The following is a 13,676-nucleotide window of genomic DNA, read 5'->3' as shown; positions in this document are numbered from 1 at the left end:
GTTTCCACGCAGATTTTACACTTGTATGTTGGTTGTGGCCAACTTTACACGAGAACGGAATCCATACCTGCTTCACCCCAGTAAATCAGAAAGAAAGACTTGCATTTCTATAGCGCCTTTCATGACCACCAGATGTCCCAAAGCGCTTTACAGCCAATGAAGTACTTTTAGAAGTATAGTCACTGTTGTAATGTAGGAAATGCGGCAGCCAATCTGCGCACAGCAAGCTCCCACAAACAGCAATGTGATAATGGCCAGATAATCTGTTTTAGTGATGTTGGTGGAGGGATAAATATCGGCCAGGACACCGGGGAGAACTCTTCCTCAAAATAGTGCCATGGAATCTTTTACGTCTACCTGAGAGAGTAGACGGGGCCTCGGTTTTTAACGCCTCATCCGAAAGACGGAACTTCCGACAGTGCAGCACTCCCTCAGCACTGCACTGGAGTGTCAGCCTAGGTTGTTGTGCTCAAGTCTCTGGGGTGGGACTCAGAGGCGAGAGTGCGACCCACTGAGCCACGGTTGACACACATTGCCAATCATTACCAATACAAATAGAGCTTCTTCAATTCTGTAGTTTTGAGCTACGAATTGTCATGGCAAACTCAACAGCAGATGCTTTAAAAGTTTTTCCAAATGGAACATTGCGTGAGTCAAAATTAACCAGGCATTTTGGTAGCGTACAATTGCAAAATAAATGACTCAGATAATTAGTTGCAGTTTTCCAGCAAACATTGAATATGATTCGTGCTTTTCAATGCCACATCGTCGTCTCGCGTAGGCGGTGGTAAACCATGGTGTACCTAGAATTCCAAGAGAGATTTGACAAAGTGCCATGTGAAAGACTATTCGTTAAAATCAAAGCTGTAGGAAATTGGGGTAAACTCTGAGACTGGATCAGAAATTAGCTAAAGGTGAGAATATAAGTACTTGTTACAGCAGTTATGTCAGGATGGGCAGAAGTACTGAGCGGGGAGCCCCAGGGCTTGGTGTTGGGACCACTACTATCGCTAATTTGCAAAAAATGACCTGAATTCAGAAATTCAATGAAAGAGGTCAAATTTGCAGATGATACCAAACTAACGGGGCAGTGAAATTGGAGGAGGCAGCTCTTGCGCATGCCTGATTTTCATCGCTCCACCATTGCTATCCGTGCCTTCAGCTGCCTAGGCCCCAAGCTCTGGAATTCCCTCCCTAAACCTCTCCACCTCTCCCTACTCCTACAAGACCAAACCGGCGAGAGGAGCGGACCTGGGATAAACCGGCGAGAGCAGCGGCGGCGCTATAATTTGAGAGGCAGCGAGAGGAGCGGACCTGGGATAAACCGGCGAGAGCAGCGTGGCGGCGCGATAATTTGAGAGGCAGCGAGAGGAGCGGACCTGGGATAAACCAGCGAGAGCAGCGGCGGCGCTATAATTTGAGAGGCAGCGAGAGGAGCGGACCTGGGATAAAACGGCGAGAGCAGCGGCGCTATAATTTGAGAGGCAGCGTGAGGAGCGGACCTGGGATAAACCGGCGAGAGCAGCGTGGCGGCAGCGCTATAAAGGCAGCGAGAGGAGCGGACCTGGGATAAAACGGTGAGAGCAGCGTGGCGGCAGCGCTATAAAGGCAGCGAGAGGAGCGGACCTGGGATAAAACGGCGAGAGCAGCGGCGGCGCTATAATTTGAGAGGCAGCGAGAGGAGCGGACCTAGGATAAACCGGCGAGAGCAGCGTGGCGGCAGCGCTATAAAGGCAGCGAGAGGAGCGGACCTGGGATAAAACGGCGAGAGCAGCGGTGGCGCTATAATTTGAGAGGCAGCGAGAGGAGCGGACCTGGGATAAAACGGCGAGAGCAGCGTGGCGGTGCTATAATTTGAGAGGCAGCGAGAGGAGCGGACCTGGGATAAAACGGCGAGAGCAGCGTGGCGGCAGCGCTATAAAGGCAGCGAGAGGAGCGGACCTGGGATAAACCGGCGAGAGCAGCGTGGCGGCGCTATAATTTGAGAGGCAGCGAGAGGAGCGGACCTGGGATAAACCGGCGAGAGCAGCGTGGCGGCAGCGCTATAAAGGCAGCGAGAGGAGCGGACCTGGGATAAACCGGCGAGAGCAGCGTGGCGGCAGCGCTATAAAGGCAGCGTGAGGAGCGGACCTGGGATAAAACGGCGAGGGCAGCGTGGCGGCAGCGCTATAAAGGCAGCGAGAGGAGCGGACCTGGGATAAAACGGCGAGGGCAGCGTGGCGGCAGCGCTATAAAGGCAGCGTGAGGAGCGGACCTGGGATAAAACGGCGAGAGCAGCGTGGCGGCAGCGCTATAAAGGCAGCGAGAGGAGCGGACCTGGGATAAAACGGCGAGAGCAGCGTGGCGGCAGCGCTATAAAGGCAGCGTGAGGAGCGGACCTGGGATAAACCGGCGAGAGCAGCGTGGCGGCAGCGCTATAAAGGCAGCGAGAGGAGCGGACCTGGGATAAAACGGCGAGAGCAGCGTGGCGGCAGCGCTATAAAGGCAGCGTGAGGAGCGGACCTGGGATAAACCGGCGAGAGCAGCGTGGCGGCAGCACTATAAAGGCAGCGAGAGGAGCGGACCTGGGATAAAACGGCGAGGGCAGCGTGGCGGCAGCGCTATAAAGGCAGCGAGAGGAGCGGACCTGGGATAAAACGGCGAGGGCAGCGTGGCGGCACTATAATTTGAGAGGCAGCGTGAGGAGCGGACCTGGGATAAAACGGCGAGGGCAGCGTGGCGGCAGCGCTATAAAGGCAGCGAGAGGAGCGGACCTGGGATAAAACGGCGAGGGCAGCGTGGCGGCACTATAATTTGAGAGGCAGCGTGAGGAGCGGACCTGGGATAAAACGGCGAGGGCAGCGTGGCGGCAGCGCTATAAAGGCAGCGAGAGGAGCGGACCTGGGATAAAACGGCGAGAGCAGCGTGGCGGCAGCGCTATAAAGGCAGCGTGAGGAGCGGACCTGGGATAAACCGGCGAGAGCAGCGTGGCGGCAGCACTATAAAGGCAGCGAGAGGAGCGGACCTGGGATAAAACGGCGAGGGCAGCGTGGCGGCAGCGCTATAAAGGCAGCGAGAGGAGCGGACCTGGGATAAAACGGCGAGGGCAGCGTGGCGGCACTATAATTTGAGAGGCAGCGTGAGGAGCGGACCTGGGATAAAACGGCGAGGGCAGCGTGGCGGCAGCGCTATAAAGGCAGCGAGAGGAGCGGACCTGGGATAAAACGGCGAGGGCAGCGTGGCGGCACTATAATTTGAGAGGCAGCGTGAGGAGCGGACCTGGGATAAAACGGCGAGGGCAGCGTGGCGGCAGCGCTATAAAGGCAGCGAGAGGAGCGGACCTGGGATAAAACGGCGAGGGCAGCGTGGCGGCAGCGCTATAAAGGCAGCGAGAGGAACCTTCAAAACTGAAAAATAAAATCAAGGAGTGACATCACAGAGCAGCAGGTAGCTGATTGGTTGGTGAGTATTACAGTTTTTTTTAGCCTCTAAGCTGGGGAAGTGGGTTAAACTCAGAGCTCGGAAACTGTAACTTGCTATTACTTTACTTTACTGAATTAGTAACTTAAACTAGACAAACCAATTAATTAATAAAACTAAAATAATTGATTGAAAAAATAATAATAATTAATTAACTAATCAAATAAATAAAGGTGGTTAGATAGACATGGCAGGGCAGGTGGTGTGCTGTAACTGCAGCGTGTGGGAGTTGGTGGAGACCAGCGAGATCCCGAGCAACCACATCTGCGGTAAGCGTCTGCAGCTCGAGGAACTTCGGCTCAGAGCTGTTGAGCTGGAGTCTGAGGTGCAGACACTGCGGGCCATCAGGGAGGGGGAGAGTTACCAGGACACTTTGTTCCAGGAGACAGTCACACCCCTTAGATTCAGTAGTGATCATAATAAAATAGAATTTTATGTTGAGCTTCCGAGAGTGATTTAGTTAAGTCGAAAACTAGGGTCCTAAACCTGAACAAAGTAAACTACGTAGGTATGAGGGGCGAGTTGGCTAAGGTAGGTTGGGAAGCTAGATTAAAAGATATGACAGTTGAAAAGCAATGGCAAACATTTAAAGAAATAATTCATAATTAACAATGAATATATATTCCATTAAGGAATGAAAACACCACGGGAAAATGGTCCAACTGTGGCTAACAAGAGAAATTAAAGATAGTATTAGATTAAAGTCAGAGGCTTATAATGTTGCAAAAAGGGGTAGTAAGCCTGAGGATTGAGAAGATATTCAAATTCAGCAAAGGAGGACCAAGAAATTGATAAAGAAAGGGAAAATAGAATATGAGAGTAAACTAGTGAGAGACATAAAAAAACACTGTAAAAGCTTCTATAGGTATGTAAAAAGGAAAAGATTTGTGAAAGTAAACATGGGTTCCTTACAGGCTGAGACAGGAGAAATTATAATTGGAATAAAGAAATGGCAGAGAAACTAAATAAATACTTTGGGCTGGATTTTCATTGAGGAGTCGGGTAGGAGGCGAGACTACAGCTTTCGGGGTTGTACTCCCGCCTCCATCGAGTTTCAGCCAACCCACGCGGTTTTGACTTGATTGACCTTGTTGAACCTGCCCAGCGGGCTCAGCAGGCCAATTAAGGGCCACCCGGCAACAGGTGATGTCACAGATTGATATTTCATCTGTCAAGACCTTTTGACAGATGAAATATCAGCGTTTCACAGCTGTTTGAAGCTGTCAAACATGGACAATCTGTATTCTAAGTTAATTCCTTCCGCTCAGGATGATTTAGAGATCTCCCCGGAACAGCTCGCAGCCATTCTGCTTTCTGTGCCGGTGAGATGAGGGACTCCCGAGATCTGAAGGAAGGAAGGCTGTAAAGGTAAGTAAAGGTATGTAAAACTTATTTAAACACTTTACACACACCAAACACACTTACCTTTGCACTCATGCACCCATCACTCACCTGAACACATCTCGACCCCTCCAAGCCCTTCATCCCGACGGTCCGCCTCCTCTAACTTGGCGTGGTTTGGAGCCGTCGGGAATCCCACACTTCAACATTAAAAATAGGGATTAGGCTAAAAATTGCCTGTCAACTACCTGTTAACAGGCAGTTAATTGGCACTAATCCCCTTCCCGCCTCAGGTAGGCGGGTCCCAGTGCGGGGCGGGTACCCGCCTCCTTTGAAACTGGCATGGAGGCGGGTTGGGGGCGGGATGGGTTCGGGACCCCCGATTTCAGGATTTTAACCCCCCACACGCCTCCAATCCCGCCTCCACGGCCCAATGGAAATCCTGCCCTTTGTGTCTGTCTTCAAGGAAGAAGATACACAAAACTTCCCGGAAATAGTGGAGAACCAAGGGTCCAGCGAGAATGAGGCACTGAAAGAAATTAGTATTAGTAAAAAAATAGTACTGGGGAAATTAATGGGACTGAAAGCCAATAAATCCCCATGACCTGATGGCCTACATCCTAGGGTTTTAAAAAAAGGTGGCTATAGAGACAGTGGTTACATTGGTTGTCATCTTCCAAAATTCCATAGATTCTAGAATGATTCCCATGGATTGGAAAGTAGCAAATGTAACCCCACTATTTAAGAAAGGAGGGAGAGAGAAAATGGGGAACTACAGACCAGTTAGCCTGACATCAGTAGTAGGGAAAATGCTAGAATCTATTATTAAGGACGTGGTAACAGGGCACTTAGAAAATAATTATAGGATTGGGCAGAGTCAGCACGGATTTATGAAAGGGAAATCATGTTTGACGAATCTGTTAGAGTTTTTTGAGGTTGTAACTAGCACAGAATAGATAAGGGGGAACCAGTGGATGTGGTGTATTTGAATTTTCAGAAGACATTCGATAAGGTGCCACACAAGAGGTTATTAAACAAAATTAGGGCTCATGGGATTGAGGATTGGTTAATGGACAGAAAACAGAGTAGGAATAAATGGGTCATTTTCGGGTTGGCAGGCTGTAACTAGTGGGGTACCTCAAGGATCAGTGCTTAGGCCTCAGCTATTCACAATCTGTATCAATGATTTGGATGAGGGGACCAAATGTAATATATCCAAGTTTGCTGATAATAAAGGAAACTCTCGTTTAAATGGCACCTAAATATCCAGAATTCTCTATTAACCGGTAAAATTCTCACTCCAAAAACAACACCTCAATAACCGGCAATGTTGCCGAGTCCGAGTCTCCCGCGGTGGCCGAGTTAGTCAGTGGGGGTAGTTCTCCAAACCGACACTACTTGGCTTCTTGGCGCTGTCGGAAGCCGGAACACCTCAATACCCCTGTAACAGGAGTCTGACTCTCCGCGCTGCCGGTAGTCTCTTCTGATCCGCCATTTTACAGGGGTACTGTGTGTCTCCCACGCTGCTGGTAGTCATTGCATTGCATTACCCTCAACTGGCAGTACTGTACTGAATCAAGCATCTTCCACCATCCATTTAACACAACATTCTGTAGGTGAGTACCCAATTACTGTATACTGCACAGTTCTTGATTTTTTTATTTTTCTTTGTTAAAATTAGCCTTGGTAGATAACCCTCTCCGTCATCCGGAATTTTTGATCAACCGGCAACACGCCGGTCCCGTCGGTGCCGGATACCAAAGAGTTTCCTGTACAAAGCTAGGTGGGAATGTAAGTTGTGAGGAGGATGCAAGGAGGCTTCAAAGGCTAAGACAAGCTAAGTGAGTGGGCAAGAACATGGCAAATGGAATATAATGTGGAGAAATGTGAAGTTATCCACTTTGGTAAGAAAAATAAAAAAGCAGAATAATTTTTAAATGGTGAAAGATTGGGAAATGTTGGTGTTCAGAGGGACCTGGGTGTCCTTGTACACGAATCACTGAAAGTTAACATTCAGGTACAGCAAGCAATTAGGAAAAGCAAATGATATGCTGGCCTTTATTACAAGAGGATTTGAGTATAAGAGTAAAGACGTCTTACTGCAATTATATAGGGCCCTGGTGAGACCACACCTGGAGTATTGTGTACAGTTTTGGTCTCCTTACCTAAGGAAGGATATACTTGCCTTAGAGGGAGTGCAATGAAGGTTCACCAGACTGGTTCCTGGGTTGGGAAGATTGTCCTATGAGGCAAGAGTGAGGAGACTAGGCCTATATTCCCTAGAGTTTAGAAGAATGAGAGGTGATCTCACTGAAACATACAAAATTCTTACAGGACTCGACAGGGTAGATGCAGAGAGGATGTTTCCCCTGGCTGGGGAGTCTGGAACCAGGTGTCACAGTCTCAGAATAAGGGGTTGGCCATTTAGGACAGACATGAGGAGAAATTTCTTCACTCAGAGGGTGATGAATCTTTGGAATTATCTACCCCGAGGGCTATGGAGGCTCAGTCGTTGAATATATTCAAGGCAGAGATATTGCAAACCCGCCCCCAACCCGCCTGCATGCCATCTTCCCAGGAGGCGGGTAGCCGTCCCGCGCCGGGTCCCGTCTCCTTGGAGGCGGGAAGGGGTTAAAGCCTATTAACTGCCTGTTATCCCCTTTTTGCCCTCATAAGTGCAATATACCAAAATTCCCTGGACTCTGGAGAGGTCCCAGCGGATTGGAAAACCACAAATGTAACACCCCTATTTAAGAAAGGAGGGAGACAGAAAGCAGGAAATTATAGACCAGTTAGCCTAACATCTGTCATTGGGAAAATGCTGGAGTCCTTCATTAAGGAAGCAGTAGCAGGGCATTTGGAAAATCATAATATAGTCAAGCAGAGTCAGCATGGTTTTATGAAAGGGAAAGCATGTTTAACAAATTTGCTGGAGTTCTTTGAGGATGTAACGAGCAGGGTGGATAAAGGTGAGCCAGTGGAAGTGGTGTATTTGGATTTCCAGAAGGCATTCGATAAGGTGCCACATAAAAGGTTATTGCATAAGATAAGAGCTCACGGAGTTGGGGGCAATATATAAGCATGGATAGAGAATTGGCTAACAGAAAGCAGAGAGTCAGGATAAATGGGTCATTTTCCGGTTGGCAAACAGTAACTAGTGGGGTGCCACAGGGATCGGTGCTGGGGCCTCAACTATTTACAATCTACCTTAATGACTTGGATGAAGGGACCGAATGTAATGTAGCTAAGTTTGCGGATGATACAAAGATGGGTGGGAAAGCAAGTTGTGCAGAGGACTCAAAGAATCTGCAAAGGGATATAGACAGGCAGTGAGTGGGCAAACATTTGGTAGATGGAGTATAATGCGGGAAAGTGCGAGGTTATCCACTTTGGCAGGAAAAATAAAAAAAGCAAATTATTATTTAAATGGAGAGAGATTACAAAATGCTACAGTTCAGAGGGACCTGGGGGTCCTTGTGCATGAAACACAAAAAGTTAGCATGCAGGTACAGCAAGTAATCAAAAAGGCAAATGGAATGTTGGCCATTATTGCAAGGGGGTTGGAGTATAAAAGCAGGGAAGTCCTGCTACAACTGTACAAGGTATTGGTGAGACCACACCTTGAATACTACGTACAGTTTTTGTCTCCTTATTTAAGGAAGGATATACTTGCATTGGAGGCAGTTCAGAGACGATTCACTAGGTTAATTCCAGAGATGAGGGGGTTGACTTATGAGGAAAGGTTGAGCAGGCTGGGCCTATGCTCATTGGAATTTAGAAGAATGAGAGGGGATCTTATTGAAACATATAAGATACTGAGGGGCTCGATAAGGTAGATGCAGAGAGGATGTTTCCCCATGTGGGGAAATCTAGAACTCGGGGGCATAGTTTCAGAATAAAGGGTCGCCCTTTTAGAACTGAGATGAGGAGGAATTTCTTCTCTCAGAGGGTCGCAAATCTGTGGAATTCTTTGCCCCAGAGAGCCGTGGAGGCTGGGTCATTAAATACATTTACGATGGAGATAGACAGATTTTTGCAAGATAAGCGAGTGAAGGGTTATGGGGAGCGGGCAGGGAAGTGGCTTTGAGCCCAAGATCAGCCATGATCTTATTGAATGGCGGAGCAGGCTCGAGGGGCCTGCTCCTATTTCTTATGTTCTTATGTAGGTGGTTAAGAAGCCATATGGGATACTTGCCTTTATTAGCTGAGGCATAGAATATAAGAACAGGAAGGTTATGCTTGAACTGTATAAAACACGAGTTAGGCCACAGCTAAAATACTGCGTGCAGTTCTGGTCACCACATTACAGGAAGGATGTGACTGCACTAGAGAGGGTGCAGAGGAGATTTACGAGGATGTTGCCTGGGCTGGAGAATTTTAGCTATGAGGAAAGACTGGATAGGCTGGGGTTGTTTTCTTTGGAACAGAGGAGGCTGACGGGAGACCTAATTGAGGTGTATAAAATTATGAGGGGCCTAGATAGAGTGGATAGGAAGGACCTATTTCCCTTAGCAGAAGGGCCTATAACCAGGGGGCACAGATTTAAAGTAATTGGTGGAAGGTTTAAAGGGGAGTTGAGGAGAAACTTTTCCACCCAGAGGGTGGTGGAGGTCTGGAACTCACTGCCTGAAAGGGTGGTAGAGGCAGAAACCCTCATCACATTTAAAAAGTACTTGGATGTGCACTTGAAGTGCCGTAACCTACAGGGCTACGGACCAAGAGCTGGAAAGTGGGATTAGGCTGGATAGCTCTTTGTCGGCCAGCACGGACAAGATGGGCCAAATGGCCTCCTTCTGTGCCTTAAATTTGTAAGATTCAATGAGGTGCTGGAAAACTAGCAAAGCTGACATTAATTTCTCTGTGTTTAGATACCAATTGATCTAATGCCCGTTCATGCAGGTCTTAATTCTGCTATAACCAACTTCCAACTTCAGCTGAAAAGAACTGAGAGAGACGAGTACATCAGATATTTATTTGCTTTGTCCCTGCATTCCATTCAGTCTGCCTGCACCAGATATTACCAAAGAGGGCAGTCCTGTGCCACGCCGTCTGCTTACGCCACTCAGCAACCAGCCACTAGGATGTAAACTAAAGTGAGCTGGGCTCTCCCTTTGAATTTCCTCCCCTCCTTTTTACAACAATGTTACGATTAGGAACTCAAGAGGGGTAGGGTTTCCGCTATGGGTGCAATCGGCGATTCCGAAGCAAAAGTTGCAACCCGCCCCCCCCCCCCCGTGTTTCCGCTCAAACTCATTTGCATATCACCGAACGCACAATCTGTCATGAACCAACGCAATCGGGCAGCGTTTTAAAACGTAATTTAAAAAATATATATATTCCTTGATATATTTAAGAGTGGTAACTTGGTAAATGATAAGAGTCACTTCAATGATAAGAGAGGATATAAAGAGAGGTAAGCAGGCAGTGGAGACTTTATGGGTAGAATTAAGAAATAGGAAAGGATTTAAGATTGTAGTGAGAGTTGTGCATAGGCCCCTGGTAGCAGCTGTGAAGTGTTGGATTGTATAAATGCAGAGATTAGACAAGCGTGTAGCAAAGGCAGAGTGGTTTTAATGGGGGATTTAAAATTTCATATAGATTGGGATATGTGCTACATATAGTGAATTTCTTGAGTGTGTCCGGGATAGTTCTCTACAATAATATGTCCTAGAGGCAACAAGAGGAAAAGTCATATTAGATTTAGTAATGAGTAATGAGCCAGATTTAGTTAACAGCCTAACTGTGCGTGAACATTTATCCAATAGCGATCATAACACGATCGAGTTCAATGTAGCGTTTGAAAGGGAGAAACGCGAAACAGCTTCTATGGGGGCGATTTTGCCAGCCCTGGGGAGGCGGGACTGCCGGAAAAATGACAGAAACTGGGAGCGGGTACCCATCCCGCCCCCGTGCCATCTTCCCACGAGGTGGGTACCCGAACCGCGCCGGATCCTGTCTCCTCAAGGCGGGAAGGGGATTACAGCCACTTAACTGCCTGTTAACAGGTAGTTAACAGGCAATTAAGAGGATTATCCCCATTTTTCCAACAGAAGTGCAGACTTCCCAACGTCAGGAAACCCTGCCAGGGTCAGCGAGGCGAGCAGTGGGTCTGCGGGAGTGAGAAAGGTCGAAAAATGCGCTATGGAGGTGAGTGATGGGTGCAAGTGTGGAGAGGCAAGTATGTGAGGTGAGTGAAAAGTGATAGAAACAGTTTCCTTACCTTTGTTTCTTCCTGCAGGCTTCAACAGTTGGGGATGCGGAGACTCCGGCATCTCCACGGCAGAGATGACAGAATGGCTGCTGCATTCTCCGATGTAACAACCATCTGCTTTCTGCTCAGGAAAGAGGTTTGGTGAGTGTTGAGTACAAGAACTCACCAAACAACAGAGAATGTCAGTGTTTGAGTGACAGCTTCTCAAAGCAGTCAAACGCTGACAATTCATCTGTCAAAATTTTTGACAGATGAAACGTCATACACTGACTCCTCTGTCACCGGCTTTCACTTAATTGGCCTGCTAAGCCCGCAGGGTCAGGGCGGGCTTAACAAGGTCAATCAAGGGAAAATAGCGTGGATTGGCCGGATGTCGATGGAGGCGGGACTAAAACCCGAGAAGCAGCAGTCCTGCTTCCAACGCACTGTTGCCTCACAGCGCCAGGGACCCGGGTTCGAATCCGGCCTTGGGTGACTGTCTGTGTGGAGTTTGCACATTCTCCCCGTGTTTGCGTGGGTTTCCTCCGGGTGCTCCGGTTTCCTCCCACAGTCCAAAGATGTGCGGGTTAGGTTGATTGGCTATGATAAATTGACCCTTAGTGTTAGGGGGATTAAATACGTGGGGTTACGGGTATAGGGTGGGATATGTGTTGGTGTAGGGGTTACGGGGATCGGGTGGGATATGTGTCGGTGCAGGCTCGATAGGCCGAAATGGCCTCTATCTGCACTGTGGGGTTTCTGTGATTCTGTGATTCTGTGATTCTAGATTTAGGTAAGGCCGACTTCAACAGGATGAGGCAGAGACTGTCCACAGTAAAAAAAAAGGAAGGTATACTGGCCTTGGAGGGAGTGCAGCGTAGGTTTACCAGAATGATACCCGGACTTCAAGGGTTAAGTTATGAGGAGCGATTACACAAATTAGGGTTGTATTCCCTGGAATTTAGAAGGTTAAGGGCTGATCTGATCGAAGTTTTCAAGATATTAAGGGGAACAGATAGGGTAGATAGAGAGAAACTATTTCTGCTGGTTGGGGATTCTAGGACTAGGGGCCATAATCTAAAAATTGGAGCCAGACCTTTCAGGAGTGAAATTAGGAAACACTTCTACACACAAATGGTGGTGTAAGTTTGGAACTCTCTTCCGCAAAAGGCAATTGATGCTAGATCAATTGTTAATTTTAAATCTGAGATTGATAGCTTTTTGTTAACCAAAGCTATTAAGGGATATGGGCCAAGGGCGGGTATATGGAGTTAGATCGCAGATCGGCCACAATCTCATTGAATGGTGGAGCAGGCTCGAGGGGCTCAATGGGTTACTCCTGTTCCTATGTTCCTACAGTTTGATTAATACAACTGAAAATGTGTTTAGCACAAAAAATAAGCATTTTTAATCACAGTGTCAATCCACCACCTGTGAGTAACCCAATTTTAAATAATTGAAAATAAACTTTTTTTAAAATATAGAAAACTATTTTCTAGTTAGATTGGGGTACAGCAGTCAGTTCCTTAGTAAAATAAAATTTGAATTACATTCAAAACTGTTTAAAACATACCTATTAATATCCTTGCACCCAAAAGAACCAGTTTAATTTTTGAAGCCTCCTGCAAACGAGTGCAATTAGCAGAAACTCCCAATGGTGATTAATTCACCCTGGGGGGCGCGGCCAGTTTTGTGGATGGGGTGTTTTTTTAAACTAGCGCAAAAGATTGCGGAAACTCGATTTGCGCTGAAGGCTTTGGTGCTTAAAATTCCGCAATCGTTTGCACCAATTACGCCGACATCAGGCGAACTGCACCAAAAAGACCAGCGAAATTGAGCGGAAACTCCATGCCAGAATGTTGGGCGCTTAAACTCAAATCTTAACATAATATTTCAGAAGACCAATTGCGCTGCTCCACTCCCACTGGCCTCAGATTATGCAACTCTCCCGAGAGTTTGCAGTGTAACGTCAGTAAAGGCGTCAGGGAGAAAAATGTCTTTTGGAAAATATATTTATTCTATTCATCAATTTGATAAAACCTCTCACTGTTCACAAAGCGGTATCCAACATACAAAACCTGTTAGCTTGATATGTCCTAAGAACACTTTTGTTCTGATGCAACTGGGTTTCCAAAATGCTTCTTTTTTTGATTATTAATCTAGCATAGAACATTTCCCCAATGTTGACATCTTTCTCATTTGCATCTGTCTAGTTTTTGGGTCTGCCGTCTAGAGAGAAAGAACGTGCAATTCTATAGCATCGCATCGCATCAAATCCTCAGCACATCCCAAAGTACTTTCCAAACACTGCTTCACATAGGAAAACACAGCAGCCAATTTGCACATTACAAGGTCCTACAAACAGCATAAAAGACTTTCATTTATATAACGCCTTTCACAACCTCACTTTATAGCCAATGAAGTACTTTTGAAGTGTAGTCACTGTTGTAATGTAGGAAACGCGGCAGGCAATTTGCACACAGCAAGCTCCCACAAACAGCAATGTGATGATGACCAGATAATCTTTTTTTTAGTGATGTTGATTGAGGGATAAATATTGGCCCAGGACACCGGGGAGAACTCCCCTGCTCATCTTCGAATAGTGCCATGGGATCTTTTACGTCCACCTGAGAGGGCAGACGGGGCCTCGCTTTAACGTCTTATCTGAAAGACGATAAATAATTTG

Source organism: Somniosus microcephalus, chromosome 18, assembly GCF_052327205.1.
Source record: "Somniosus microcephalus isolate GS21.2 chromosome 18, FLI_Smic_1.0, whole genome shotgun sequence".
Lineage (NCBI taxonomy): Eukaryota > Metazoa > Chordata > Chondrichthyes > Squaliformes > Somniosidae > Somniosus > Somniosus microcephalus.
This window is presented reverse-complemented; position numbering follows the sequence as displayed.